Here is a 27,785-nt window from a genome sequence, read left to right as displayed (position 1 = left end):
GAGACGTAGTTGAATATATTCCTAGATTTTTTTGGTTTCCTTCAAATTATTTACTTTTCAATAATGCGGCATATTTTAGTGTATCTAGCGCGATATTTGATTTCCTTGTCTTGCCTCGACAAAGTTTTGACGTTCACGTGTTCAATTTGAGTGGAAAAGATTTGGTTACGATAGTGATGGACAGAAGAGAGAATGTTTGAGCATGAATAGATGAGTGAAATTTGCGGTGAGCCCTGAAATGATTTCAGTTCGCCTCGCGAAAAACTATCGCGAATTCTAGGGACAGGGTTTTATTACGATGGCATACGATATTTAAAATGCTGCACATTAGTATCAACTGTCGTAATTGAGGAATTGAATGAAAATTAGGTGATCATTTATGTTGTATTTGTATAAATAAATTAAATATGCTAAAGCGTCCGTACAGTTAATATTAGACGGATTGAAAGTCTAGTCCTTCTCTCAATCATCGCTCTTGAGCGCCTTGCGTGGGATCTGCGACACCACAAGATGGTGCGTTACTGATTTAGATTTTATCTTGGAAGACTTTGTGGACAAACTGGTCATTGTCAGGAAAAACTGGGTGTCGGTGGCCTGTCGCCCGTATCAACTCTTACTTGGTGGAGAATACAAAAGTATGTTTCCAAGTTTCAATAGGATTAACATGAGTTAAGAAGTGGTACATTTATTTGCGGTTTTTCCTAATCATCTTGATTAATCGCGAAAACGTAATGATTTTTTTCCAATCATGATGAATTTTTGTTTACAATACTGCGCGTGGTAGATAACGTGTGTCTACCAAATTGAAGTTTCACATTCGTGAAATAGTGTTTGAAGTACAATTTTGAGTATCACTACCCTCACTTGCAACTTAAAGTTTCGAGGATTCACGAATGTAAAATTTCGGTATTTAAATCTTCTAATCGAGGGATGTAACACCGGAAAAGCCGCTGCACTACACTTGATTACGTGTGTCCCGAATAAAAAAGGAGTTCAGGGTGCGTTCCAAAAATAATTCAAATATTTTTATTTTAGACAATTTATTGAACAGATTTACGCAAACCCTTAAAATTCTTCAAAGTACTGTCCTTGGGCCTCTACACACTTTTTTCAGCGACTCTGACATGGCCGGTACACGCCCTAGAAGGCGTCTTCGGGGTCCTCTCTCAAGGTCTTCGTCACGGCTGATTGGATCTCTTCTATGGGCGAAAAACAGGTTCCTTTCAGGGCTGCCTTTATCCGATGGAACAAAAAGAAACGATAGATTCCTGTAGAAATGATAAACAAAGGGGAGGGCGCATTTGAAAATGTAGGATCAAAATTGTTTCCCCTCACATCCCTGTCTTCATTTTCGCTCGTGGTTTTCCATTCGCCCCACTCCAATCGCGCCTTCTATCCCTCCTCCCCTTCAGCCCCACCCTCCCCGTCCGCCACTTCAAACCCCTTCCCGCAAGCAGCTGACAATATTTCGTTCTTTTAACTCCTCAAAGGGTACCACATATGAGCGCACAGTTCACTCCCCCTCCGACTCATCCCCTCGAAAGCGGGAGGCTCTGCAGCATTTGGACGCGGCCTTTCCGCGGTGGGAAGGGAGTCCAGTCGTCCCTTTCATCCGGATGGAATCCCAATGGCTTTGGGTGAGCCACGGGGAAAGGGAAAAGAGCGAGCGGATTCACATACATTTGGCCAGCTCCCGCCGCCGTATCATTCCCCTCGCCCCCCCCTCCTTGTTTTTTGTGCGCCATCGTCGCTGTTTTAAGCATCATCTTCTTTTTGTGGATCCCGGGGGGGGGGGGGGTCATTTATGCGCGCACACTTAGGAGGAAGGAAGGTCGTTGATACTCAGTCGACCCAGAAAGTTGAGGGTTTAGGAGGTTCCCGGGGGTGGTTTTGGGCTGGTGGGGTTGGTTACGCGGTGGGGAGTAAGGAGATTTTTGTACGGTATTGTATGGTGCATTCGTGACACGCCATTCACGCACGATTCCGTGAGACCCACACACGCACACGCATGCAGGTTCACCCCGCCTCCTTCCCCACCTCCAGGTTCACCCCCTTCAGTCCCCGTCACAACGGCCCGACTCGACAACAACTCTCTCCCACGGCGTCTCATCATCCACCAACCCCCCCTCCCCCGTCTTTCCCAGGTCGATATTCAATTCCTGTTCCGCACGGTCCTTCGCCTCCCTTGTCCTCGCCCTCATTTACGCCCGGGAGATGTCGTCGATGGTGTGGAGGAAGGGCCTCGAGGACCCTTCTTCGCCCGGACCTTCCGTGCCTTCTCCAATCGCTTCCGCCCTCTCTCCCTCCTCATCCCTTTCAGAATTGCATCACATTCCGCTCCTGATCACCTCTTCATTTTCTGCTCCTTGGGTATTTATTATTTATAGATGATTTAGAGTGAATATTTTTTCTTTCCCATTTCAAAAATGAATCGTCAGAGCTTCTGGAATCACGTGTGTGCTCTCTTAAAGGGGCAAGGTTTCGCATTCCAATTCATTCGAGAGAATATTGTTAAAATGTCAACCGGTAATTGATATTTTAATTGATACATTGTTTGTCACCGTGAGTGTCTTTGTTTTCTGTTCAGAGTGGACTAGGATATGCTAAAGAAAAGGCGTGGTGTCCAAGGCAATGGAGTGCTTGGCTACCGGTCGAAGGTTTCCGGTTTCAAAGGCTCGCACCTACTGCATCGCCCATCATTGCTTGAGCTCTTACTAATCGAGAATTAATGACCTTCAGCCGTGACTTTGATTGCGATGAATAATAATAGTAATAATAAAGGAAACGACTTTCTTTATTTCTCTTGGCAATTTCATTACAATGTGAACCCCTTGAGGGGCATCGTTTTCTGGAATTTCCAAAACTATAAATCCTTCAAATCCAAATTTACCTTTTTACGTTCAGTTCCGTATTTCATCACTTTTTTGCATTCTTATTTTTTTAATCAAAGTTTTCCCTTTGCATCTGTCACATTTAAGTTACCAAATGAGAATCGGAGATATGGCATAATCACTTAACACCTGCCATCCCTCTGACAGAAAAGCTGACTGGAATGCTATGAAATTTTCCATACAGAATTACTCCATCGGTTTCAATCGCAATCCAGAGTATATATGGGTTTCAAGGAAAATTCTTACACATAGATACTGTTCGTACTGCCAGTTCTAAGCTGCGTTTAACTAACGTCAACTCTGCGTCAAGTACTTAGCCTAATGATCTATGTGCGTAATAGTGCATTTTCATGGCTCGAGTTAACCAAATATCGCCGTTACTTATCACGCCCATAGAAATAAGCTACGAAACCATTTCATTCTGAGGATAAAACGTGAAAGAGTTTTTATAGGGGGCCTAGCTATTCTATCAATCCTATTTGATAGTTGGTGAATTTGCAAAAACATTGATCCTTTTTGGAAAAATTATTAATTTTTTTTCTTTAGAGGTGTCCTGTTGAAATGGACTCCCTTGATGCGTTTAGTTCCGAAAAAGTGGTACTTCGCTGCGTCTTGTAGTTATTCTGGATTTGGTCTTGCATTAGTTTATGTAAAGCCCCATGTTTATGTTTCCTGTGGTCCTCAAGTAAATTTTGGGCAGGGTATTTGCGTGTAGGTTTGCCTCCTGCGCCAGACAACCGATTCCATCCTCATATCCGCTTCTTCAAATTCCTCCCACTTTGACGTATTCCGCCCTCTCTCGCAGCCAACAGCTCCCCGGTCTCCTCCTCCCCGCCCCGTCTAACACACACTCCTCCCCTACGACGCGGCCCTGCTTTGCTCGAAGTTCGGCGGTCGTTGCCCACAGTTCGTTGTCACTCCCGCCCCATCAATGTTCGCCCTCTTCTCGGGCTCAAAGGAAAAGCGATCGGAAAGGGCTAATAGTGCCTCTCAACAGGGTACCTTTTTTTCCAAATGGAGTGTTGTGTGCTCATATTCGGCCCATATAATGTGGGGCAGTCGTCATTTACCGAGAGTTGAGAAGACAAAGCTTAAGGTGAGAATCCAATATAGCATCTAAACAGCATCACCACGCAGGCGGCCAATAAACGTTTTACGTCGTTTTAAATATTTTTCTGATGATCATGCTCAAGTAGACGTAGAAAGTAACCCGTATTCTCTTCTTTAGGGACGAGATATTACGGGTATTGATCAGATTTCATGGCTGTCGACATCGAGAACATGGCATTGGATTGAAAGCTTCTTGGCATTATTTGGCTCTGAAGCTTTGGTTCCATCTTCTTTAAATGATTTAAAACTGTGTATATGTCTGTGCACTCGACGAGCAACTTCCATCAATCATCGCTTTCATAAATATTTCACTCCTCTCCTCGCACCGTTCTTTTTTTCGTAGAATAGCTGAAATGAATGATTTATAAAATATATTTTGTTACTTCTCGGCAGCACATATTTCGGGATTCGTTTATCTTGTTTTAACCGAATGAGTAAACAGTTGAACACTAACAGTAAAACTGTATGAATGAAAGGCGGTGATGTTAATAATTCATATCTCGCTGAGAAGTATTTTGTATTGCTGAAAATGACTATTCCGCAAGAAACTCAGTTTGTAGAACCTCTGGTTTACTTCCCAGGACACTTAGTCCAATTATCGTGCAGGGTAAAAATTACGGTGATTTTTTTATTTTTTTTAGTACCGAGCGAAATAAGATTTGCACACCTCGAAGGTAAGGTTAAACTAAATTCAATGCCCAGTTTACTTAAACAGATGTATATTTATTCACTGGATTAGGTTTTTCAACAGCTATTAATTTTATTTATTTTTTTATGTATACCCTGCAAGCCACCGTCAGGGTGTGTGGCAGGGGGTGAAATACACACCAGAATAATTTTACCCGAGCATGACCCTACCGTGGTCGAACAATAATATAGCGATGATCCCCAATCGTTCCCCCTAGCGCGGTCGGACAATGTTATTCTGATCCCTTATCGTTCGTGGAAAAAATGACATCTTATATCCATCTTTTCTACACTTAATATCTCTAATTTTACTAGTATGATCTCTCCTACCGCAGTACGATGGGGGTAATAATACATTGAATTTAGCTAGTTCTAAAGTAGGAAACTCGGTCTTTGTGTTAGGTTTTAAACAAAGAGAGCGAGGCTGTTTGCAATAGTCTTCGTGGGAAATAGGCGATTGGGAGAAGGTGAAAGAGCAGAACTCGTGTGCGAACGTAAAATGCCCTAAAGTTATTAAGCAACAGATTGGAAATTTTGAGATTAAACTATGATCAGTAAGATTTTTAAATGTTATCGATTTTTATACATTTTCGAAATCTTGATATCCAAATTTACCAGAGGCGTTTTATGTTTTGAGCTCGTTTTTCTTTCATTATAAATTAAGGATTTAGTAATATACCCTGCTGTGATATGTGGAGTCTTCTGTTAGACGTCCATGTTTACCGAAATATGTTAACGTTCGCGGGCTGTATATCGCTTTGTTACATTCCCTTCATTGATCCCGGAGCGTTTCATTTATTATGGGCTTATTACTCCGGTCTGCCTCACTTAAGGCTTTCAAAATCCTCCATTAGTTAGCAGTCGGGAAGTATTCTGTCTAAAGATTCTATATGCTCTTAGCATGATTTATTGGTAGTTCCCAATGAATAAATATTTTATACTCATGGTGCGTAATAAACTAAGTGAATGTATTATTTGCCCCATTGTTCTATTGTAGCAGAGATCATGTCAACAAAATCCAATAGATTAAGCGTAGAACAGATAGAATTAAAATTTCCTTTTTCCCACGAACGATAAGGGGTCAGAACAACGTCGTCCGACCGCGCTGGGAGGACAAGGTTTTTGGCCAGAATTAGTCTGGTGTGTAATCAGCCCCTGCCACACATCCTAGCGGTGACTTATAGGGTACTGTGCAATATAAATAAATAGCCCCGCGTGCCATATGTCATAGAAACAAACCTGTGAGAGTGTTGCCACGCCTATTTGATACTTATGTGCTTCATCATTCATTTTCATCTTTCTATGTAGCTCAGTGAAAATGAATTACTAGTTTTTAATTGCTAGTTTCAAATTCCATGGCCCATTTCATTTCATGACCCATTCCATGGCCCATTCAGGCCCATTTCAAATTCCTCACCAACGAGTCCCAAGCACAATGCGTTAAATAATTACTACTATGTACTCCGTTTATAAGAGTTCGATTGAGGGCATTTCAAAGGTTTGCTTGATGCGATGCGTGAAAAGAGGAAGTTGGTGAAGGGAAATTCTGAGTTGGCATAAAGGGATGCGTGGAGATGATGTTAGGGGATGGTGGTTAACGGAAGACTGCGGTAGAAATGAGATAGAGAAATGGGAGGAGGGTGGAGGAGAGTAGACAATTTGCATCGCACAACGGGATGTTCAGAAATCATGTGGGGCTGAGGAATGCAGTAATTGGGTCCTGAACTTTGCGATTCTTCTACGAGTTGCCAATTTAAGCAGGGAAGAGATCTCAGCCGTTTAGAAAATAAAATGATCACTGGTAAATGTAAACATTATATTTTTCACTATGAAATTACGGTCTATGACATTTCATAGGATGATTTGCTCAACGTCATTCTTTTTACTTGAGCACATGGTTTGTCATCATGTACTTGCATGTACTTATTGTATCTTTAGTTATATCGTTAGTGAATAACGTCTGTTTTATAAAGAATTTTATTTTAGATTTTATTCGTTTTATGCGCATAGTGTTTTTGGGGAGACAATAAATTAGTTTTGGTAAAGTAATTAAAATATTGCCAATTAAAAAACGTGCCGGAACTCCTGTTGTTGGGGAAAAGACGTGCATGTATATACCGTGCCGATGTATGCGAAAAATTCTCAAGGAAGTGAAGTAGTTTTCAGTCGAGTTCAAGCCCTTAGCTTGGATGTGGGTTTTTTTCCTCGCATTATTCGACAAAACAGAAAAACGAAATTTAACTTTCCTCGTCGTTTCTCCATCTCACTTCTTACCAGTCAAAGATTTTCCGTAACATTTTATGTTTCATCTTTTCTCTTTAGCCTTTTTTTTAAATCTATTTTTAGCGTTCCACACGGCCTGCTTATGAGGGCGCTCCCTCCTCCATCATCTCCTTATAATAAACGCGTGATGCAGGAAAATGCACAGCCAATTCGGGGCGTAGGCCGTTCAAATTGTCGTCTAGGTGTGCCTCATCATAGACTTGTTATTTCGTATTCGTCCAGTCCTCATAGCGTGTTTGTTTTTGCCATGTCCCTTCCGGCTATGTGGTGTTTCCACGGCTCCATCTTTCTCTCAGTCTTTTATGCTGACGTATACGTTTATTCTCTTTCGCAACGAGAGGAAGAAAAGCTTTTATCTGCCTCTATACTCCTCTCCGAACGTGGGGATATACCCTCTCCCATGCCGCTATTATCAGCATATTTCCCGGAAACCGTAAAAGGGAGAGAGAAGCGTCCCGAAAAAAAAACTCGTGCCTCGTCCCTCGACTCGCGCAATTTTATTTCGCTGCATATTCGTCGCCGCCCTCCAGCTCGGCATCTTCTCCCTTTCCCGAACGCAATGCCATTCTTCCGCCTCTTTTTTGGGACTTATTTTTATCTGTATCGAGTTGTGATGCCATCTCAGCGCGGGGGTTATGAGCGGAGGAACCTCTCCAGTATCAGCACCCAAGGGGGGCGGGGAAGGTGAACGTGGAATTACGCTCCCCCCCCCCTCTAACCCTCCGAAATGGTTTGACCTTATTCGTAACTTCCAGGGTATGGCATGGCCACTATTCTTTAAATCGATCGTATTCGGAGTGGGTTGGCCTCTCTCACAGCAAGTACGCCCACCTGGACCGGAAAGATTCCCAAAATGAGGCATTTTCGGTGCCATTCGCCCGAAATATTCCGGCATTGATGTATGTTATTTCGCCACCACCCGATTTAAGTAACCCTGAAACATCAAATCGTCATCGAAACTTCCATTGTGGTGTTTTTACGTGATTATTTTTGATTGATTTATTTCCCTTCATGTTTTTCTTTCCTAGCATGGCTTCTGGTTTTGCGTCTGCTTCATCTGCAGATCTCGTCACTTTTACTAGATCTTCGCCAAGTGGCTTGCTGAAAGACTATGTAAAATAATTAAATGGATGCCTCAAAACTCTCTTCAAATTTAAAAAAATTATCGTTCAGCGAACTGAGTAGTTGCTATCGTTATTTATGATTTTACAATTTAAACGCCTTCTGTTCAATCATTGGCTCTCGCATCATGTATGCTTTTATTATTATCTTATATCATATATTTTTTTTGCCGTTAGAACTTTTCGACTGCACTTGAACGATGATGCAAATTATTCTTTTTATATCCTCTGGTCGTTACCTACGTCGTTTTATTAATTGTATATCGAAATGTTTGTTATTCATGTCTATCATTCCAAATATACGTGTGAGCTTTTTTGTATCCAATACGAGCAAGATTTAGCTAGTCAATGGGCAACTTTCGCTGATGCATGACGTGCTTTTGATTCCCATACCGTTTCTTTAAACAAAATTCTCCGACAAGTAGTTAATGTTTTTCAATTTCGTATTTTTTTCGTGTCAACATTCTATGTATTTGCCGGCCTCGGTGGCGGTGGGGTGTTGAGAGGCGTGTCCTTGTACACGTCCTCGTCTGACAATCCATGGGTCGTGGGTTCGATTCCCGCCGGGGTGGGTTTTCCTCCACCTAGGGCTTGGGTGTTTGTAATCGTCTCCATTGTTATTACTGTTAATATTCCGATGTAAAGGCCATAGAGTGCTGTTTTCGGACTAAGGCTAAATAAATAAATGTATCATATGTTAACCAGCTACTGTACGTTGAAGATGCAAAGCTTCCCTACAGTTAATGATGGAGCGATTAAAATAACTTAAAGTACCTCTCGTATTAAGTCTTCTACTTGGTGTTTCACATTGCTGTTCTTCAACTGCATTGTTTTCGAGAGTGTCGTACTTAGTGTTCGTTTGTGATGTATCTCCCCACGTCAGATGCCTAACACCCGGATGTACTGCCAATTTAAAAATTCAATCACCTAATTAAGATTGTATTTGATTCAGTGAGTCAATACAAATTTAAGAAGTGTGTGAATTCAGGAGGCAAAAACAGTTTCGGAAATCTTGAAAACATGGTCCCATTAATGCAGCGAGGTTATGCTTTGAACACCACAGCGTGGAATGCGGCATATTAATTGTAATTTATCGAGTTTCCTTCCATTTAATTTTGTCGTGTTGTGTATTCACAAATGTCTTGGAAGGTCTTAAGAGTATTTAATGTTATTATTTGACTTATACTTTAGCCTAGCCGGAAGCTGTTGCTTGTACAGGCTATACTGCTGTCCTTATCCCTTCTTTATTCACATTTGGGATGCGTTACAACAGGCGGTTGGACGGTGATGGGAAGCTCGGAAAGTCTCAATCTCGACCTCCTGAAACGAAGACATTCGGCTATCCATTCCATCGTCAACGGGGTCCTCACGCACCGGGGGCATGACCTTTTCATCCACGTCTACGGCCTCCAAGGGTTTCACCCCGAACGTTTTCCCGCCGGGCTGCGGACCTTCGTATTTGCCGTCTTGACGGCAGGTGGGTGGTGGGTGGTTGGGCAGGCATAAGGCGTCCTTTCGGTCGAGGTTTTACGGAGGGGGTGATGACGGTCAGGGGCAGGGGGTGATGACGGTCGGCCGCGGGGTTCAGGAGGACTTCGGCGGGGAGGTGGGGGGGAGGGCGGAGGATGGGTGTTTTGGGATGTTTTCACGTCTTCATGACCCGTGAAAATCGGCTCGTGAAACTTTTCTCGTTTCACGGACTGTTCCGGTGGGGATTTCGTGGATACGGTGAAAGAGAGGTGGAGAGGATGGGAGCGAGCGCGCATGTCATACCACGCTCACAAAGTTACCTCATCATCCCCCCCCCACATAATATTTTGACTTTTTACCCTCGAAAGTTATTTGTGGATGGGTGCATTCATTCACTGAACGCTGTACTTGTGAAAAAAATATCTGGCATGGAAGCCATTGTTCATGTTGGCATGGGCAACCTGTTTTTGGGCCCCTTCATTTTTTTATATTTTCTGCAATACCTATGGAGATTGTAACTCAAAAGAAAATTATCGTTTTTCTTAATTTTACACTGCTATTTTACATCTAATCGCGGAGTTAATAAAACTGCAGGGTTCGCAAAGGATTATCTGGAAGCATTGATCGCAGCAAGGCATACCTTTTCGAATCGCCTACTTGTGTACCAGAAGTGGGATGTGCGGTTCACTTTTAGTTTACTTTGAATGGGTTCACTGGAGATCTGAACCCTATTGATTATTTTAAAGGATTTATTGAGCTTTCTGTATGTCGAAGGCCGCAAAATTGGCAGTTTTTTTATTGTAAGTTATGCCCCAGTCTTCTCCACTTGGATAAATATCGATTTTGCAAAAATTTTATTATCATTGATGATCTATTGAATTCTCTGTTCTCATTAATGTTTTTTAGCTCAGTAAAATATTTTAAGGCTTTTGAAATTTCTTATAAGTTTTCAAATTCTGATTAAAGTATGAAAAAATGGGTACATTCACAGTTTATGATACGAGTTGCTATGGAGAAAACTGAAATTCAAGAACTGCCTCCGAAGCATGTAAACATTACACACTTCCACAGTGTGCATAAATGTCGGAGCATAATATACGGATCGCATTTTATACGCTGTGGCTAGAATGTCTACCCGTTGGGAGTAACACGTCTGATCGTGCGTTTCAACGTCCAGCATCTGTAAGGATATTCTTCCCTAAGAAAATAATTTCTTGTGGTCGCTGTTGTCATAATGTTGGTGCGTTGCTGAGCCCGTAGGCATAGGACTTTTTTCTTGAGTTTTCGTTTTTATGTATTGGTGGGTAGGTTGTTATACTCCTTGTGATTTAATCAGTTTCTTTAATAAATGGTCATAGTAAATTACGCTCCAGAGGAAAGCGTTGTCTTGGCTTAATATGTGTGTGTGTGTTACTATCTTTTGTTTAAAACTAATGGTCTTTTCTTTTCTTTTTAGGTAAGCCGTGGTTTGATGTCTGACGTTTTTATGGTGCAATCCTGGTTATCCCAAAACGTACGTATATCAAACGATGAATGTTATTTTATTTCCGTCATATGGACTCATGGTATGATATGATATTAAGAATGAACAATATTTTTTTCAACCTTTGGGTTTGAAGTCATAACAACTAAAGAAGCCCAATCCGCTGCATGTATTTTGCCTTGAATCAACATTCCCTCATGATAATCCGCCAAATCAGAGGAGAGAATTTATGTATGAGTTTCAAGGAATATGCACGTAGTTAATAGATACTGGTATAATTGTCGTTTCCGTTAAATAGGTAGCATGGGCGGTTTTAATTGTTTATTCATTTAAATATTTAAAAAAAGGTCTTGCTTCATAACTGGCATAGCTGCGAAGAAAATTGATTGGGCTTCGGAGATAATATAGTGGTAAACATTTCTATCATATCACTCTTTGTTGTGCCTTCAGGGAAAAAACCGTCTGTCGTACAGTTTATCATCGTGAATTTTATTATTAATGCTTATGATTTGCACGTATTTCATTTCTTTCGAGGGAATGTACGGTTCTCGAATTTCGTTAATCGTATTACTATGCAAATTTGACATTGCAATGGTGACAGTGTATCAAATTTCTCATTGAAACGTCGCATTTATATCCGGTTTATACATTTATGTATCGGCCACATTTTTTTAGAAGGTTCATTTTTCCTATTGATTTCGGTGCAATGCCATAAAGTCTTCCGGTACTTTACGTGGTAATGGATTAATTAGTGTTCAAAAGCGATATCAATTGCGCCGTGTACGTTTCACCTCTCTTGCCTCGCATAACGGAATTGTTAATTACTAATAAATAGAGTTTCCTTGCCATCTAGTTAGTTTTGAAAGCCATTGCCTTTCCTAATTATGGCCTTTAGGACTGCGTTCCTAAACCGGCACTCCACAAAATTTGTTTCATTTCTTCAGTTTTTAGTTCAAAATATCCGAAGTTAAATGATAGAGTGCAAAATTGTCGTGCATCTCGAATTTTACGCGTATTAATATATGAAAATTACAGTCATATTTATTTTTTCTACACATATGTAAAAGACAGTACCTAATCAGTCTGAAGGCTAGTTTGATAGCTGAGGGTATATTTCAACCCAATACTAATACCTCTGGCTTTTAGCACTCATTCCTTGCAAAATTGGTATGAAACCTTATAAATTACGTATTTTCCGAACAGTGGGCCTGGTTAGTGCTGGAACATCATTTATTTCCATCAGGCTATGCAAGAGGCTACTATTTGTCTATTGAATGGTAGTTTTGAGTAAGGTGATACCCGAAAAGTCGTATGGCTTGGTTGTCGCGGGGTTGTTAACAAGTCCCCGGGAATCGGGGTCCTCTCGTCGGTAGCCTAACGTCCACGAAAAGGTAAACTTCGAAAATCACAATTAATTTGACGGGCTCAGTTTTTGTTTTGATTAACTCACACGTAGGGACTGAGGGTAATGGAGAAGTCTTTTTTTTCTCGTGCGGCCTTACGATTGAAGGGCGGGGCGAGGATACTCCATGCGTCGTCAAATTAAGGGTTTCAGATGCGGAAAAAATGAAGAATGCAACGGCGTGCGCGGGTGGGAATTGCGTGGGTGGAGGGAAATGAGCTTGGCACGTGCACGTGTTCGCCTAGGGGTGGGGGGGGACCTGCCCCCTTCCCGTCAATTCCGCGACCCCCGACCTTCTTCGCCTACTAGCCACTCTCCATTCCGCTCCCTCCTCACCCCCTCCCTTGCCCTCAGGCGCTCATCTTTTTCATCGCGTGCGCGAGACGCGAGCTGCGTCCATTTACGTACGTATGCACTTATCTCCCGGCGATTCTGTCCAATTTATTCTTCTTCTTCTTCAGTTGTCGGGTTGTTGCGATTCCGGGATTTAACCCATAGCATCGTGATTCAAGAAGCGTATCGGAAAAGTGTCGTTACATCGGGTTTCATTTTGTTAATTTGTGTAGTCTTGAAATTCATCGCGGCATCGCTCATATCTCGCCGCAACCCTTGCGGCACGTGGCATATCTCGAAGCACATGTCATCGCTCGGAGGTGATAGAATGAATCATACCATTGCATCTATCACAATCAGAGCATACAGCAACGCTCCTAACGCATCGCATTTTTTTAGATGACCCTGAGGACTGCTCGTTCAGGATATGTGGGGCGTTACGCATTTTAAAATAATTCTCTGTCACATTATTTTTTAATATTGACCGCATTTATTTTTTGTTTGGTATTTTTATTTTATTTTTTATTGATTAACCTAAATGTGGGATACTATATTCCAGCCGAGGATAACTCTGGATGCCAGTATTTATATTTCACGCATTCGTTTTTATTATAAGTTATTAACATAGAAGCATGTTTATATTTTAATGTAGGTAATAATTATCATTAATTTGCCAGTAGTTTTGGGTAAAGGTAAGGTTTAGGTAAGGACTTCGTGGTAGTTACATCCTTTGGAATCAGTACACAACGGTGAAAAAAGTACCATACTAGCGGGTGAGTTTTAGTGATCGTCCCATTACTATTTGATATTATTCCGCATGAAATTTTATTGTGAATTTCATAGACGGTTTCACTCGTTAAAGAATTTCGCATGCGGATCACGGCTGATGCCATTATGAATTTATCTTGCAATAGTTTATGCAGAATGGGCCCCAAGCAATTTTTACCGTCGCCGATGACTGAATTCCCTTTGCGACATCGCGTTTTGCGTTGCACTTCGTCAAATTGCATGCGCGGGTAATTGACGTTACGGATTGTTCAGCATCGTAATGCGATATCCCATTTGGCGTGGCGTATTCCGTCGCCGGGGCATGAAACGCGCCGGGGCGGTAGTCTTGAGCGGTTCCGGGGGTGGATGTGTAACGTGGATCGGAAGGTCCACCAGCCTCCTCGGGGAGGAGAAAGACTGCCTCCCTCCCTTCCCTAACATTGATCTTAAAAAAAAAAGAGAGGAAGAACTACTTCCAGTCTGCTCGCCGACTCCAGGCGTAGTAATAACTGAAATAAAGGAAAATGTTCCTTTCGTCCTCCCATTTCTTCCTTTCACTCGCTCCCGTGAAATATTATTCCCCTCGCGATTCCTCGCCAAAGGTTTCGATCTCCCATCGTGGACCCCATGGTTACGGTAACAATCGGAAGGTAGCCTTTTTTCAAAGGCCTATTTTAGTTTACAAGTCCTCAAGAAACTCTGTCATATGTATAGGTATGTTATGTATAATACCTTAAATCTTGTATCCTGCCTGTAAATATTTGTAATGTGTTGGAATTGATCAAAAATTGCCATTAGAGGGATCAAACTTCGATGGCTATTAGATTTGTTTCTTTGGTTGAGACTCAGACTATTGATTGTAATTTGTGAATTCGATTTCGCTGTTCGCTAGTTCCACCCGAGGAAGAGGCCATAATGTTGAAAAAATCTGTGCGTATATGTGAAAGAAGTGTTTTCCGCGAATTTTTATGTAGCCATGGAGCCTAGATGTGCGGGTTGAAGTTGGTACAATTTGTTCCCATGGGTCTAATAACAGAGGTACGGGTCGCAGTTATGAATGTTGGGTGGATAATGCAGCCACTGGTTATAATTATCGCTCCCATTTTCCGCGTCGAAATATTTCGGGTTTTGCGTTTTCCGGTTTCGGATCCCATACCTCACTATAAATCGTCCTTAACAGAGGCGTGGTATCTATGGCCCAGACGGATCGAAATCGCAGCCCCTGGATGAAGCAACGAATAGGTACTTACGCCACTAGGCTCGCCGAAATGGGCTCCGTCGCCCATAACTCTTAAGCCATCATCTTTATTGTCCTTTCAGCGAATCAAGCGCAGTATTAGATAGCAGCTGTAAAAATGAGGAAATTCCGGAGCTTAATCTTTTTTCAGAATATTCTAAGTATCGTCGCCTGGTAATGGTGTATCCGATCGTTGGTAATGCCGTTAAATATTTTATTAATAAGTCTGTAAGTATTTAATCTCATCGTCTTGTTGTAACATGCTTCTCGTCTCACATATATGCATCGTACGTCCTTACCGATCGTCGAAAAACTGTCCGAATGATAGCTAATGAACTGAATTTAGGAAAATCAAGAGTGCACACTATTTTAACCGAACACGATGGATGGATCCTTCACCATGACAATGCACCTGAACATTCAGCATTGATTGTTCGCCAGTTTCTGGCAAAAAATTCGATCACCATCCTTGGCCATCCTCTTTATTCGCCAGATCTCGCCTCCTGCGCCTTTTTCCTATTCCCAAAATGCAAAAATGGGATGAGGGGGGCATCACTGGGAATTTATAGACCCAATAAAGCAAGAAAAGACGAGAAAACTAAAAAGTCTAACTGCCGAAGACTTTCAAGGGTGCTTTAAGCAGTGGAAAAGAAGAGGAGATAAGTGCATAGCAACGAATGGAGAGTACTTTTAAGGGGACAAAATCAATTTAGACTAAATTTTGCAAAATAAAGTTTTTATGGCCTCAGTTCGCGTATTTATTGGACATGGTAGTACACGGTACCCTGCATACCACGGCTTGGTTGTGTGGCAGGGGGTGATTACACATCTTTCTTTCGTGATTACACGTCTTCATCCATGTGAGAATTTCTCTACTATGTTTTCGCACACGTATCCATCTCAAAATTGCCTAACCGATTTCCACGTTTAGGTCCTGTTTTTATGGACATCGTGTAGTGATTTTCACTAAATTGAATAGTGTCTCAGCTGAAGAATCTCTGTTGGCTGGTTAATTGAATAGTGTCTCAGCTGAAGAATCTCTGTTGGCTGGTTCAGCATTCGTGTGATTCGGTTATTCTTTCCGGCGTTACAACTCGTTTGAATTAACATACAAGCTACGTATCCCTTTCACAAGTTGATTGGCTTCTTCACTGGAGAGAATTCGAAATTCATCTACGATAATTGTTTTGAAGTGCTAGAGTTCAAAAATTGTTTTAATTATCTCTGGGAAACCTGTGTTATACTCACGTGGGTTTTCCACCTCCCGCTTGCGGCTTGTTTTTTTCCCGCGGTCGACTCGAGTTATTTTTTACAGCCTTTGTTTTGCTGTCGTTCGGTCCCGCTGTAATTTCTGTGCGTTTGCTATTTCCTTCTGTAGTTTCATTCAATGTATTCCGACTATTAAGGGTACGTTTTGGGCGGTCCCCAACGACTATCATCTTCCACTTTTATGAGAGCTTTTATTTGTACTGTATTATTTCCTCCTTTGGTTCCTTTAACCCTCTGCCTGCTTTCATCCCGCTCGGAAATCCTATTATTCTCTTTCTTCCTTTTCCCCACTTATATCAGAGTCTCCCTTCCATCGCAAAATCCCCTCTCTCTCTCGATATTTCCTCTACCTTTCCGTCTTCATTATTTTTGCGGAGGCCTATTCGTTTATAAATGATGCAGTGAATGTAACTCTCGTGTATATAGAACGACACTGGAATACTCGAGAGGAGTTTGCAATTAAATAATCAGTTTATTTTCGTTTCTAAGTATTTCTTATTTGCGGTAATGACTCTTCTACAAATGAAACTGGTATGATGCCGTGAGAGAAATTACCAGTATGTCCTTAGCTGTGTCCATTTTAGTGACAAGGCGGGCTTCAATACGTTGGATTAATTGCCGAATTGGATCGCGTGCAGCGTAGAGGAGCTAGATTTATAAAACTTTTGTTATGATAAACTTAGTAGCGTCTCCAAAATATTAGAGCAGCTAGGCTGAGAATCACTCACGGAGCGAAGGTTAAATTACCGATTGAAGCTCTTGCATAAATTGGAAGGAGGTCTCTTTAGCATGGATGACGAAAATATATTATTACCCCCATCGTACTACGGTAGGAGTGATGGTGCTAATAAAATTAGAGAGATCACGAGTAGAGCAGGCAGATTTAAAATGTCATTTTTTTCCACGTGCGATAGGGAATCATAATGACATTGTTCAACCACCGTAGGGTCACGTTCGGGAAAAATTAATCTGGTGTGTGTTCACCCCCTGCCACACACCCTGGCGGTGGCTTGCGGGATATTTATAAATTAAAAAAATAAATAAATGAATAAATAAGTATATTTTCAGTGTCACGTTAAATTTTCTCTGGTAATACTTTGAATGCCTAGTGCACATGTTCTGTCGTCGCCAGATGGGAGGGCTAAAAATTATCCCCTATTGTACACCATATCCCACATTTTCAAGTGCGATGGATTTTGGGGCTTAATGTGAGTTCAATGCGTGAATTATTCACGTGTTTTCTTTATTTCCCTTATTTTTTTAGTATCGGATTGGAACGGTTATGCCTAAATTGAATTAATAATGATGGCAAACAGAATAGGGAGTATTTCCGCCGGGTGCCAGTAAATACCCCGCGGTAAAATTCACAATTCGCAAAGGTTTCCAGCTTGATTGACTGCATAAATTCTCTATGACTTGATTGGCATTGATTCTTTCGTATCGAGTTCTAGATTGGATATGGCGAATGTCAATGTTTAAAAGCATATCGGTGTAGATGCCTATAGCGCAAGAGCAAACAATTTATGAAACGACGTGAAAACCCTAGGCGGAATGGTGTATAGGTCAAATATTTGGGTAACGTCGAATGCCATATTTAGCACTGCACTATATCCCCCGTTTGGATATTGTGTTAGGTCATTTATGTTAACCATTTTGGCATTATTCTCATGCTAATTATCTGGCTGCCCGGTGCTACTTATGATTTTCGTATCGATCGAAGTCCAGTCATACTGTGATTATCTATATGATTTTAGTCCTCAGATCTTGTTTTAATTGGTGGTAAATGGTCTAAGTCGTCAATGTATATCATGAGAGTAAATAGATAAAGCACAAAACTTGCAGACGATATAATTATTTTGGTTTTCCTGGAAATAGCTATCTTTGCGATCTTCATGCCTCTCAGGTTTTCAGCTGCTGAATTGTAATAGACCTAATTAAGCTGACGTCTCATTTATTCTCGTTCCATTTATAATTACAAGTTTCACTCTGTTAATTTAATGTTTCCATCATATTACTAGGGCAAGTTTTCGCGACCACTTCTTTCATTGGTCTTTTTTTATCTTAAAAGATATGTGAGTATGGATTTATGTGTGTGTAATTTTGAAATATCTATTACAAGCTTACACCTTAATTCTTGTTCCCTACGTCCGATTGTTGACTTAATGGTATTCGCCACCCATATGATTTTCCCCAGAGGCGCCCGAAATAAACTTCGCCTTCAAAGGGAGAAGCAACATTTATGGGTTATTTCCCGACGCCATAAAGTTGGCATTCCTGAAGCCTCCATGTGTCATTACGCCCTCAAACGTCTCGAAATTCCTCGGATTTCGCGTGGGCGATACCTGGAATGGGCGCCCTTTCATGCGAACTAAAAGTTTCCCCTCGGAATGTTTTCCGCGTACTCGGCGAACTTTCCGGCGTTCAGGTTCGCGCCGCACTTGACCACATTGTTTTGTTGGCAGATGCTCTCCAGCGGTGAGTGGGCGAGAAGGCTTCCTTTCAGAGTTTCTTGGGTCTATCCACTGCGGGACGAGAGTGGGTACTTTGCGAAAGAACGCGTTTGACGGCGTAACCTACGCAGACGCCTAGAAGCAAATTTCCCGAGAACGGAATGACTTTTTGTTTAACACGTTGCAAGGGGTTAATCAAAATGCTCTATGAAATGACCTCGGAAAACTTGGTCAGAAACCATCCCCTGTACCAGAACTTTCTCGTTTGTCGGTTTTCGGGATTCTTCTGCGTAGTGGTAATGTGACTATTCAATGTTCGCGGTTATGCTTAATAGGGAACGTTTCAGTAAATTTAAGAATGTGCTATCGATGAGGAAAAATGCAAATATCCATGGAGAAAATTTAATTTCCGTGTATTCGAACCTGGGATTCAATGGCGATGGCGTAGCATCGCCGTTTTCGATACCGGCTCGTCAGGAAATCATAGTAATTTTATTTTATTTATTTGTGGAAAAGCTAGCGTGTCGAAAATAACTTGCTAGAATTATGTAAGTCAGAAACTCTCATGCAAGTCAAGTTAAAGGGAGGAGTTAGTGGAATTAATTCTTCGCATTTCCATGCACTTGACTTATTCTTCTGTACTAAAATGTCTTTATTTTTATAATTATGCACTTCAATAGTATGTAATATATTTTTAATGTAATGCATTTTAAAATCATTCAGTTTCCTCAAATATAATGTGAGATATGTTCAAAAGGTTTCCGTAAGAAGCAGCACCTTGACTATCACAGGTAAACACGTCAGACATTAATTGTTAAATAAAAAAATTGACCCTTAAATTTAAATGCACATTTTTACCACAAATCTTTAAAAAGGAATGTTAATTTTAATTGGTAGTACTAAAATCTTCAAAAGTAGCATCCTTATTTTCTAGTAACTGGCTCTGCGATAAAGAAAAAGGATTATATTAGAATTGTGATATTGTGCAATGAATTGTCCCTTTGTAAGAAATTAATATGAAATGAGTATGATTGCTGCAATTACCACGAAAGTAATTTAAGATTATGGCATCTCAAAAAGTGGTCATGAAAAAATATTGTGGCTAAACATTCCACAATCAACCATGAGATTATCAGCTTGGTAGCATTTCTCTTTTTTCATTGGAGAAACCATGTGGAAAATAGATCCCCAGGAGGCATGTAAAAAAATGTTTTCATTATTGACGAGAAAACTTTTATGATTGATATTCGATTGGCAATGGTGATTAACACTGTTGATTCGCCTCTCGCTCTTGCGCTAATTCCAAAGTTTGCTTGTTGTAAATATGCTTCCGCCAATGAAATAATAATGGATGCAGCTCATTTTCCAGGCCTGGAATACTAAGGTTTGAAAGTCATGAACTTAATAGAATTTATGCGGTCAGAGTGGATATCCGGAAGATAAAGGGACGATATTGGACGAAAAGCACAAATCATTTATCATATTAAACTGTCATTATATGTCGAGCATGATCGTTTTTAACTATTACAAGAAATATTGTTGTCCTGTTTATCTTTTTATTTAATTTGATAGATCATGTAGACTGAACTTGCATGTTAATTGGCTGCTGAAATCCTGTGAACCGACTGAATTGCCCTTTGGACCACCACTGCCCTGGAATGACATCACGGAGCAAGATGAACCAAAACAATTTAGCCAAAGTTCATAGAATGAATACGAGCTTTTTCACCTGGTTAGATTCTGGCCGACACCATAAATATATCGTTTGAAGTGGGCGATCTGAGCTCTTTTTGTCGAGGAGGACACTTTTGGGGCAATAGCCACGCCCTAAAAGAGAGAAAAATATTATCCAAAGGTCTTTAAAGCATTTGCCAAAATCAATCGCCGACACCGGCTATCTTGCTGGCAACAAAGAAGTAGAGAAAACGATTTCATATGGGTCAATACTCTTGGATTTCAAATACATCTTTGAGGATATTTAAACTCGAGAAATCAAAATTGACTGTGCCCCAGAGGATTCAATTGCCAAGCTTTTCCCTTCTCTTGTCTCCGTCTATGATATCATTAGCAATATCTTAATGAAATTAAAATCTTCCTGGCTTGTGCAGTCATTTCATGCTTGACATCTTCCTTCGTTCTCTCATTCCCAAAGATTTTTCGGAATTTGCGAAATATTTCAGACGTAGGGAAAGGTTATAAAAATGTTGTCATAAATTGGTCCGACTCCTTATGATTTAACTGCCTTTGCGAGCAAAATGTTTGGTATTTATTTTGCCCTAGGAGACAAATCGTCGCATAGGCAGGCACAGACAGTCGACTCCCCCCCCCCCCTTCCTCTTTCCACTATGTCGATTGTCGGCTACGCCCTTGAACTCCTATCGATTCCGTAAAGCTATTAAACTCGGGTCATTTATGGTGAGGGATGTTGTAAAGATGCTGGAAATTAAGAGTGCCCCTCGTCGCGTCCGTACTAAAACCCGCCATAGAGCAGGGTCCTTCCTGTGATGATTCAACGCTACAATTTCGGCGGCAGTCCAGGCCCGGTCTCGCACAAGGAAATCGATGTTCGATCACTGATAATTGTCTCGTTTGACGATAGCTTGCCTCCGTGAGTAAACTCTTTCACGGGCGAGTCATCGTTCAATTGATGCTCAAATAGTTAGTTAGTTAGGCCTCATTTAGAGTATACTGCAAGTATATGGGATCCTCAAGAAGTTGGGTTAATTGCCAAATTGGACCGCGTGCAGCGTAGAGGAGATAGATTTGTGAAACTGTGTTATGATAAACTTAGTAGCGTATCCAAAATATTTGAGCAGCTAGGTTAGGAATCACTCACGGAGCGAAGGTTTAATTATCGATTGAAGCTCTTGCATAAATTTGAAGTAGGTGTCTTTAGCAATGATGTTAAAAATGTATTATTGCCCCCATCGTACTACGGTAGGAGGGATCGTGTAGATAAAATTAGAGAGATTAAATGTAGAACAGATAGATGTAAGATATCATTTTTTCCACGAACGATAGGGGATCATAATAAAATTGTTCGACCGCGGTAGGGTCACGTTCGGGTAAAATTATTCTGGTGTGTATTCACCCCCTGCCACACACCCTGGCGGTGGCTTGTAGGGTATAAAATATATTGAATCGGTGAATACGAATGGCTATTCTAGCTTGTCAGTAGATATTAATAAATATTTGATTTTAAAGAACCCGTAATGGATTCTTTGAGGAAAGAAATGTTGACGATAATGTGATTGTGGTTAGGCCCAAGTGTAATCGTTGACCAGGCACGTTTGCCATTTAAGCCTTTTGAAACCATTTGATTGTTGACTTCTCCGAGGGCCGAGGAGGGAGCCTTTCGATTGTCACAACCCGCGCTTGTCTTCCAAAACTCCTCCCCCTTATCTTTCGTTCCCCCCATACTTGTGTTCCTCTCTCCCACGCCCTCTAGCTTTTGGAAATAGTAGGCCTCCGCACGGGCCTGCGCCGTTCGGTTTGATTGGTAGGGTGATCACTGGAATACATCACCAAAGAGGGCATGTGTGTGTGTGTCTGTGTGGTGAGCCCTCGATTTCCCACACACTCGAGGAACATCTCGACCTCCCTGACACAGCCAGTGATCGAGCAGAACGGCCGCCCACGCCATTCCTGCCCCCACCCCTGCCCTCCAGCTCGCTCCCATCTCTCCCTCTCTCTCTCTCCTGACCTTTTCGGGTCATCAGGTCAAATGTGCAGAGTTTGAATCTCCAGTCGCGGAATCCTCGGAAAAATATTCGCAGCGGACGCGGAGGGTTGACCATCAATCGGTCGATTTCCACGCCGAATACGTGGTCTATGTCGGGTGGGTTGCCGTGTGTTTTATTGTGTTCCCATCCGTGAAACGTCCATGCATAAAAATGTACAATATGCTTTCTTCAGATACATTTGCGTTCTATCTTCTCTCTATCCTTGGATCTTCGATAAAAAAAACGCACGCAGGGTTTTGAAACCGCGTCGAAATCCTCTCGAACCTAACCTAGTGCCGTGGGAGATGTTTTCGGTTTGCTTTGCATTTCCCCATCTGTGGTTCAGTTCGCTTTTTTGATATTCAGAGTTCCCAGTAATTTGCATGGTATAAATCTTGACGTTCAAATACCTCCACATTACATGAATCCTTGAAATATGGAAGCGCACGTAAAAACGTGATATTGCAATATTGAAATGTAATGAAATAATTGACTTTGTAATTCCGCACACTTTATTTAAAAAACACGACCCAGGTTTCGACGTTGAGCGTCATCATCAGGTGATGATGATTTTCAACGATGTACCTGATGATGACGTTCAACGTCGGAACCTGGGTCGTGTTTTTAAAATAAAGTGTGTGGAATTACAAAGTCAATTATTTAATTTCATTTCAATATAATGCAGATTCCATAAAGTTACTCCGGAGAAAACAAAAGTGATATTGCAAGATTGAAAATTGGCAGGATAAGGTTACGTCACGTGTTATTCAATTTGCACGCGGATCATCGAGTCAGTTCGCATCGCCGCGGGGACCTTAGTAGCCCTCCTCTGCATCGCCCGTAATGTGGAGTCGTCGCTCCCTTTCCGCCGTAAGAGCCGTTTTATTTTTAATTAAGTGTAGTTCTTTTTTTTATGCCTAGCCTTCGGGCATTTTTTTTTCAACGGGTTCCCCCTCGGCACAATGAGATAACGCGTGGTGGTAGCTCCTCGGATTTTCCCAGGGAAATAAAGAGGTGGTGGCAGAACCGACGGGAAAAAGTTCTCGCGTTGACAGGGTGGGAGAGTAGGGTTTTAAGGGCCTCGATCTGCCTGGCACGGTGGGATTGGCCTCTGATATTCGGCGGGAAGGGATTCTCTCTAATTAATTGCCGTAGAAAATTTCAGTTCTTCGCCCTCACCTTTTTGTATCGATTGAAGATTTAACATTTCCGTTGGCCTTTCCGAAAGCTGCCCCTGGCAAATACGACCGGGCTTTGGCTCCATCGCGGGCGGGATATATCCCTCCTCTCCCCCCTTTCCGACCCTCGTATATTAACGGGTCACTCGTGTATTGCTTTTTGCAAAATTTCTGATTACTTTCCTCTATGGCAAACCATCGCAATTCCTTGTGGCGTGTGAGAGATTCGAGAGACGGAGGGGGCTTTGCTCTGGATTCAACTTATTCCATGGATATCTGTCGTGGGAGTTTTCTCGCGACATGGAGCGACTAATCCACGACTGTGTGACGGTGATACAGTAGAGAAAAAATGGGAACGGTAGGTTATCAAAACGAAATTTTCTGATGCCACCACCTGAGATTCGCGATTCCGTGAAAAACAGTAGGAAGCGCTACTTAATCAAATTGAAATGTTTCCCTTTTACAGATTCAGTCCTCATTTTTCTGGTATCCATTGTACAATTCTCCCAGCCATTCTGAAAACACTCTGGTTGCTTTTGTGCATCGATGGTACAATGTATCCGTATTTAATTGGCAAAATGATTCGAATGCTCACGAAAAGTGTGCTCAAGAAGGTTTTTCTTTCCAGTTAAGCATTGGTAAAGGATTTCAAATAAAATTACATGCGATTTTATGACTTAATGTAGAATTTTAAGTTGTTTGTTTTTACGAAGCTGCCCGCCAAATGTATGTAATTATTTCAGATCTACCGTAATGTTTGCTAAAAAAATTTCTTTCCTCCAAGAAAATCACAAAAACCGAAACATCTCTGAATACTTGTACGGTTATTTCGTGTAGGTCCATACCTACACTACGATTCCAATCGAAAATATACCTCGTGTGCATGAAATTCAGTTGTACACACCTTAGGTAATTTCAGTCTAATAAGCTATCCTCGTCAGCATCTTTTAAAAACTCCTCGGGATCAGAGAAACGATTTTTTTCTGAGGAGAGCTACGCAAGCAATCACATTTATTTAAGAGGTCAACAGGGTGGCCCTTTTCGCGTCTGTTCACCCCCGTCCGACGGGAGAGACTTGGGGGGTAGCCACGTATCCTTTCCTCCCCATTGAATTAATTCTTGTTAATTATTAAGTAACCGCCGTTTTACGAGACGGATCCGGTTTCTGCGGCGGTCCACATATATTTTTCTCCCTCCTCCGTCGGATTAGGCTCCCGATAGCGTCTTTCCGGGCGGCGGAAGGGAGGGCAGCGAGGGGGATGAATAATATCTATTAGCCGCCCCGCCTTTTTTTCCGGAGTTGCGCAAATTAGATGCGCCGTGGCGGACAAAAAGGAACTCCAGATGTTTCCTGCGTGGTTCCACCAAAATTTTCCACGGGTGTTTTATTTTTTTAATCGTTCGATTTATTTCGCGAAAATATTGATTTTTATCCGAAGGCTTCGATTTCAGATGATGAGTTTCTGGATTTTATAATTTTTATTGCTTCTCCTCCGGGATGGTTGGGAGAAATTCTGTCGAGCTAGGTTGAGTATGAGGAAGATCCTCGGTTGGTGCGAATCGCAGCTTTTAGATTAGAACTAATCTTTAAGAAGGAAACAATAGTTTGTGTTTTTGTATTTTCTCGCAGGGTGAATGTATTGACCCTCTCCAGTGATACCGCAGTCCATGTAACAGAAGCTATTGATTTTCTAACATCATTGTGCAATGTTCGAGATCTGTGTTGAGGAAGTGTTTTCGGTAATGAAAACATTGCTCATTTTTAAGCGTAACGGCACCTCTAATTGTTTTCTGCTGTCTTAGCGGAGTCGTGTGCATGGCAATTGTTAGACCTAAGATAATCATATACATGTACAAGTGTATCAGGTGTGGTCAGAATTTGGCTGAGTTAAATTCATATCGGTGCATATAATTCTTTGTGTTCACGCTATCAAGTATGCATTTTTTTCAATTTAATTTAAAAAAATGTATTTCCTTATGGAGAAATTAATTTTATTTGTTTAATTCCTATTCTTAATTCGTCGTATAATTTTTTGTTACATTAAGTTAATTTTAGGAATGTATATAATATGTGTTTAGGCCGAGGCTCTCTAAGTTAATTCTTATTCCGGCTTATTGTTCACCTGCAATTAAAACGTTTTTTGGCAGAAAATTTCAAAAAATCATGTTAATTCTAGCCTAGGAGTTATATGTGACGTTTTTGGAGTATGTAAAATGTAGATATTGTATGCATCAGATTGGTTAATTGGGGTCTCGATATCCCAGTATGTATCAGTAAGTTTCTGCCCGTATTTTTTAGTCTCCGCTGTCTTGGGTTAAACAATTCCATTTGGTGTTTAACGAACGAATATACGTATGAATACTCGCGTATGCAGATACGTCTTAATGAACTTAAACGGAGGCTTGGTTCTTGGGCTCGGAAAATTCGCGCTTGCCAGAGACTTGCACAATTCAAAATCAAACAGCTCTGGTTAACTTTTGAATGGACGGCAGAAAATGCCTCTTTCTCTCATTTAGATCATCAAGGCGAAGAAAATTCGCGCTTGTCTAGTCGGGAAAGTGGTGACGGCCGCCCGGGAATTTCTCTACGAGGGATTGGTGGGGTCAGAGGAGGTTCTGGGAATAGGGCAGCGCATTATATGACCTGGATTAACCGATTTCCAAGGCATAGGCAGTGATGTCGAAGAGGGTCGGGTTAAACGGAGTTTCGCGTTGTTAGACCAGGTTTGATGGAGATTCCTGTATGCTTGACCAGCCTCAGTTTTATGTTCCACGTGCAGAAGAAGGGTTCGATGTACCGTCAGTCAGTATGGACGTTAAATGAGCAGTCTTGTCGGCGCTTGAATTACCCAGTATTTTCTGTTCCCCAGAAAAAGTTTTAAGGCCAAGAATTGCCCAGGCAATATAAATGTTTAGTCGTTACCTTTATTATTTTTTTATTTTGTAATATTGTATGGAGAATAAGCATGTTGAACGAAGTGAAGAAATGGAGGGAAGTATGCGGCATTGAAGGTTTCATCGTAGTGTCATTTGTTAGGTTTTTTAATGAGAGTAAAAAGAAACTTAACATTTCCACCAAAATGATTTCATATTTATTAAATTTAATTTATGAAATCATTTTGGTGGAAATTTGAAGTCTATTTTTACCCTCATTATGAAGGGATTCCCCTAAGTTAAACCTGAAACTGTTAGGTTTTTTTTGTGGAGGCTAGAAAATGAAGCGGGGTTCAGTCTGTGCCCATCCAAAATCTACCTTAAATGGTTGATACCTAATTATAATTATTTTGGAATTATTTTATTTCATATTTATTAAAATATTCGAAAATAATATGACGATGTTTGATGCCATCACCACCATGGCGAATCAATTTCTGTCATTCTATTCCCTTCTTTTTAATTGTTTGACTTAATTTGTTCCATTTAATTATCAAACTTAAATTCATGTACATTTTTTTGGGGAATGAAATGTAACTTAAATTCATCCTATATTCGGATTTAGTCCTTTGCCTTCTTATGAAGCTACCCTTCAATTCGTAAGCATCTGGCAATTATCAATGAAGTTTCGCCTTCAAGATAGTGTAACTTCCTTCGTATAAAGTTGAGCGATTCCATAATCCAGCTTATTAAGTTGTTGATTGACAGATTCCGTGAGTAATGTCGGCGGGACGGCGGTAACGCTGGCGTGAAAGAGCCGGAAATTAATTGTCAAACTTAGGCCGAAGAGTTGGTGGCGAGCAGAAAACAGCCTTGATCGTCGTTCATGTTAAGCAGTCCCCGGCGTCATTTTCCATAGAGCTCTCCCAACTTTTATTGCGCCCAGTAGAACGCCATAGGGGGGGTGGGGAGGTGAAAATATATACAGCCTGCTTAGGTGGCATTTTGATACGTTTTAGCGGAGGCATTTAAGGGAGTCTCTTGGCATTTGTGCGTCGACACCCCGCCACTCATGACTGAAAGCTTTATGGTTTTTTTTATTCCTCTAACTTCTTTTTCTGCCCACTCCGTCGTCATACCACCACCAGCTCGAAAATTTCACCACTTCGGCTCTAAAAGAATTCCCGTGTAGGAAAAAAATATGGGAACAAATCTTTAAGACTGGTATTTGATGAATTTCAGGGCGAGGGTATCTTTTCTGTTGACAATTTTTTTTTTGTAAAAGGTTGTCTCACTTACGATTTTCAAGATTTATCCCATCATCTCCCTTCACATTTCGCAATGCTTTGGTTTTTAACATTTTCCATATTCCTCATGCTGGGCCGAGTGCTTTCAGCTGTCAAGTCTCGGACAAGTTTTAATTTCGCTCGGGTTTTACTTCTCGTCTCTCCAAGTTTACCGTTCCAAGCGCGGTGCTCTTCAAATCTAATACGATCATTAATTCGTT

The sequence above is a fragment of the Hetaerina americana genome, unplaced genomic scaffold (assembly GCF_022747635.1).
Source record: "Hetaerina americana unplaced genomic scaffold, ioHetAmer1.1.p SCAF_11, whole genome shotgun sequence".
NCBI classification, from domain to species: domain Eukaryota; kingdom Metazoa; phylum Arthropoda; class Insecta; order Odonata; family Calopterygidae; genus Hetaerina; species Hetaerina americana.
The sequence above is the reverse complement of the archived record's forward strand: the minus strand, read 5'-3'. Positions refer to the sequence as shown.